We start from the raw sequence: 5,614 nt of genomic DNA on the forward strand, positions 1-5,614 counted from the left end.
CCGATGTCCTCAAAATTCGCAACCCCCCTGGGACCGCATTTATCATAAAAAAAAAAAAATCTTACAAATTACTCTGGAAAAGAGTCTACTGTTAGTAGACATGACAATGCATCATCCTACAAGTTTTTATTGCTCTACTCACCATGGTTGTCTCAGATAGTTGGAGAGGATTGTGGTAGCGGCAACTCTCCGCCTCTTTGGCACGGGTGCAGCGTGGTGTTTTATCTTACACTTATATCATTTACTAATATCATACTTACTTTACACTTAAGTTACACTTACATAACACTTATATTTATGTTTTTACGTGCTGTCACATGTTATACTTGTTTTCACTCATATTGGCTGATTATAGTTACGTATGTTTTATCACTCATTATTCAATACGCACCCACATGTGAGTTTTATACAGCTATGAACATTCTTATCCTACACTTATATTGTCTACTAATATCATACTTATTCTACACTTACATAACACTTATATTTTTGTTTTTTACGTGTTTTCACATGATTTACGTGTTTTCACTCATATTGGCTGATTAGTTACGTATGTTTTATCACTCATCATTCAATACGCACCCACATGCGAGTATTTATACAGCCATGAACATTCATATCTTACACTTATATTATTTACTAATATCATACTTATTTTACATTTATATTACACTTACATAACACTTATATTCATGCTTTTACGTGCTTTCACGTTTTACGTATTTTCACTCATATTGGCTGACTAATTATAGTTACGCATGTTTTATCATTCATTATTCAATACGCACCCACATGCGAGTATTTATACAGCCAGGAACATTCTTATCTTACACTTATATTATTTACTAATATCATACTTATTCTACACTTATATTTATGTTTGCAGTTTTCTTGTGTTCATGCTCACAGTACTACCATAGGCCTTGCCTCACGACCAAATATGGCAGCGCTACCAATGCTGGCCCGGTTTTTATTAGCGGTCAAAGTAGCTGTCCCATTTAAGGACTGTCGGACGTTTGCGACACAGTCCTGTTTAACCCCTTCCATACGGTGCCGCACACGTAGGCGTCATGAGGAGCAAGTGGATTCGCGACGCTGCCATATCGGCGTCTTGATTATATTTATTGTAGTCGCCCCTGTGTTTTTACATTCTTCCAAATGTGCCCTGAATCCCATTCTCTGTGGTTTTCAAAATTCGCGGGTGAAAGAGAGAACGATCAATATAAGCGGTGACTATATTTTATGATGCGAGTATTATTACGACACGTCGTACGGCTGGCATTGGCTGCTGCCCGCGAGATTTAAGTCCGGAGTGAAGTGGTAGGCCTGTCGGACTGGATGGGTTAATGAAGTATAAAAATTATGGTTTAATCCATTCAACTCCGATGACAAGATTTTTGTCATTTGGTCAAATAAAACAAAAAATCATAAAACACTGACGTCATATTTTTCTGGTGTTTGATCAAACATTTTGGTGTTTTATGATTTTTTGTTTTATTTGACCAAATGACAAGAATCTTGTCATCGGAGTTGAATGGTTTAACAAATTCTTTAACGTTCGAGAACTTACCGGTCACAGTTTTCAACGTGGTTGGGTTCTCAAACAGTGGTATTTGAAATAAGAAGCTTAAGACCTTTGAGTGGTTGAACTTTCGAAGACGTAGGTCCCTTGCCTTGACGTTTCTAGTCTTGACGTCCGTGAGGTACGAGAGCTCTCGGTTGTCTGTGACGACAGTTAGTGCGGACGGTGTATTCGGTGCTTCTCCTACGAATTCGTAAAGCTAAAAAAGGCCACGGGTTGATATTGACTTTTTAAGTAAATTCTCAAAAGTTCAATCCCCGATTTATTAAACCAATATTCATTATATAAAAAGAGATAGGCGCGGTTCGAAGCTTCAGGAAATGCTCCAGATTCGAAAGATGTAAACAACAACAACAACTTGAGGCAAACTTTCCCGAACAAAAAGGTAGGCACTAATAAAGATTCCCAATAATAAGGAAGACGCCTACTCAAATAGGTAACAATTACCACAGAAGCAATGAAACGAAGGCAAGTACATATTTAACTTCAAACATTTCTTGATGTAATTTCAGTATGATAACTCAGGCACAAGGGGGCTGAATTCATATCGAGAATGGTAAAATGTATGCATGGTGATTGGAAATTATCATTATTAATTTTCCATTTTCAGACTACTACTTGCTGCACTTCATTTCAACGAAATTTCATGTAGAGAGCAGAAAAAAAGAAAGAAAAATAGAGGTGCAATGGGCTCTTATCTTATCGCAAAGCCAAAACAGGTGTTGGGGTGGCGAAGGAGAAGGTTGATCTAACATACAGTGAGTGTATGAAGCATTACTGTGCTACATATTGCATCCAAACTGTGAAACTGCATAGGACTTCCTACTGGAGGAATGTGATAAATTCAAAATACTTACCTAAAATTTTGGTATTGTTCTGATATGACAAACTAAATAAAATGTGCAAACCATAAACCTCCATTTTTTAATTACAGAATACATACAAATTTTACTTTGTGAATTACTGATGTTCCATTCTGAATACCCATCATACAAACTTGGAACATATGCCAAACTTCAGTCTGCTATGAAGGTTTCTGAACCAGTTCTGTCCTTCCTCAACAGACATTCCCCTCTTTCCCAATGCCCCTTTTACCCCATCCATCCATCTCATCCTAGGTTGCCCTCTCATGTTCACTCCTTCTACCTCTGCCTTCCACACCTCTTTTATCAATCTTTCCTCACTCATTCTCTCCATGTGTCCAATCCATCCCAATACTCTTTCATCAACCCTATCTCCAAACTCCCTTTCCACCACTGTTCTCCTCATTTCTCACTCTAGCCTAGTAACCCTTATACTTCTCAGGCATTTAATTTCAAACGCATTCAAATTCCTTCTCTCTTCCTCTCTCATGTTCCATGTTTCTGCCCTGTACAGTGCTGTCGGCACAATCACTCCATCATACAATCTCCTCTCAGCATCTATTCCCAAATGTCGATTTCTCATCACACTTTTTAACCCCCCTAGGCATTTATTTGCTTCTCTCCACCTACATTCTACCTCCATCCCCACTCCCTTTCCAACCACATTCACACCCAAGTATCTAGAACTATCCACTTTCTCCAGTCTCCCTCCCTTAATACTCACTTCCAGCCTGCTGCCACTCTCTCCCCTTGTACATCACTTAACCTTACTTTTACCCACATTGATCTTCATCTTTCGTCTTTTGCACATCTCCCCAAACTGTCACTAATTTCCTCAATCCCTCCTCTGATCCTGCCACAAGCACAGTGTCGTCAGTAAACAACAACTGGCTTATTTCCCACTTTTCTCCATTTTCTTTAACCATCTTCAATCCCTGACCCACTACCCTTGCATTCACCTCTTGCACCACCTAATCCATGTATAAATTGAACAGCCAGGGTGACATAACACATTCCTGATGAAGTCCCACCTTTACCTCAAACCACTGTCTCCATTTCTCATCCTAACACAAGCTCTCATAAACTCCTGACTGCTTTTAACAGTTTTCTTCCTATCCCATATACAGTATCTGCAAAACCTCCCACAGTGCCTTCCTGTCTACCCTCCCATAAGCCTATTCCAGATCCATAAAAGCCCAAAATACATCCTTATCTGTTCCTATAGCTTTCTCACATATCTGTCTTACCACAAAAATCTGATCTATACAACCCATACCTGTTCTAAACCCACACTGTTCATCACCAATTACTCCTTCTGTTCCTCTCCTAGTCATTTCAATCAACCATAGGCCTTCCCAACTACACTTAAGTTGATCCTTCTGAAACTACAACACTCACACTTATCCCCCTTTCCCTTGCAGAGTGGAACTATACAGCCACTCCTCCAGTCCTCTACCCTCTCTTAAATAAACATTAAATAATCTCACCGGCCATTGCATCATCACTGTATTTTTTAAGACATTCTGCATGCCGCCCATCCAACCCAGATGCATTACCAGCCAGTCCACCATCACTGTACCTCATTTTTTCAGACATTCTGCATGGCATCCATCCAACCCAGGTGTCTTACCTGTTCTCATCATCTTAACAGCTTCCTTCACTTCATCTTTCCTTATTTCTCCTCCATTTTCCTCACTCATCATGGTTATTTTCTCAGTGCTTCCCACCGCACATACCTTTCCTTCCCTATCCTCCTTCACATTTACCAACTCCCTACCATACTCTGCCCACCTTCCTCTCACTGCCTTCTCTTCCATTATCATCTCTCCATCCGCACCTTTTATCTTTTCTTCTCTATACCCAATCTATGAAAACCTGCTTCTCTTCTACACCTTTCTTTCCTTACTCATCCCACCACTCACTACCCTTCCTTGTTCCACACATCACCTTTGCACACCTTATGACTCCCTCCTTGAACCATCCCCATTCCTCCTCCACTACTAGTACTACTCTATCCTTCACTCCCTCCCACTCCTCTCTCAGCTTCTTCTACTCCTTCTCATTTTCTTTCTCATTTAAGAACTTCACTCTACATACCTCCCTACCTTCTGCCCTTTTCCTCTTTATCCACCTATTCTCCACTCTCAACTTACCTTCCACCAAAAAGTGATCTGATATCCCCCCACTCTCTACCCTTAGAACATGTACATCCTTAACTCATCCTACTACACTCTTGGTTACCACTATGTAGTCCAGGGGGCAGGAACCTTTTTGTGCATGAAGGCCACCTTACAATTCATCGTCCCACATAGAGGCCGCACTGATTTTTCTTTTTAATTATTTTATCCCTTTTTAGGGGACGATTTAAGTTTTCCACCCCCTCCCTAAAAATACAGTTTAAGAATATTTTTTTAATTTCAGAAATATACATACTGTATGTATAGAAATTTTAAACGATTTTTACCAATTTTTTTTATTTCGAAGTGGGTGCAGACCACTTGACCCTTTTTTTTTTTTAATTATACCCTTTTTATGAATTCAAATTCAAAGTAATTTAGAAATGCAAAAAATGCTTATAGATATTTAATGAGACAAAAAATGCTAAACAAAAAAAATGCATAAAATGTGATTATGAAATGAAGATTTAAAATCTTAAAAAACAAAACAAAAGCTGGTCATGTTTTAAGATGCAGAAATAAAAATTGCAAAAATTATCTAACATCCCCATTTTACACTTTAATAAAGGGTTTTAAAATTCCAATTAATATCCAACTAAGATTAATTTATTGCTTTATTTTAAACGATACAGTGGAAAAAACTGAAAGGGAAACAATTCTTTCAAAGAAAACAATTATTATGTACAATAAAAGTTGAGAAAAAAATTGTAATTTTAATGTACAAGATGATGAAAAACTTGGAAGCGAAAATTCCAAAGTTCAAGTTGACGAAACATGTTTTATGAAATAAGAATTACTTATCCTTCGGTGCACAATGATAAATCTAAAAATATATATATATATATATATATATGGCTTATTGGAGCATATGATGAACGCACAAGAAACGTAAAAATTCAAATTTGAAAAAATAGGAAAGCATCTACATTTATGCATTTTGTAAAAAAAAATATATATACACAGTTAATCTATAATTGTTAAGACGCACATCC

This window comes from Oratosquilla oratoria, chromosome 12, assembly GCF_046742065.1.
Source record: "Oratosquilla oratoria isolate Oo_2021 chromosome 12, ASM4674206v1, whole genome shotgun sequence".
Lineage (NCBI taxonomy): Eukaryota > Metazoa > Arthropoda > Malacostraca > Stomatopoda > Squillidae > Oratosquilla > Oratosquilla oratoria.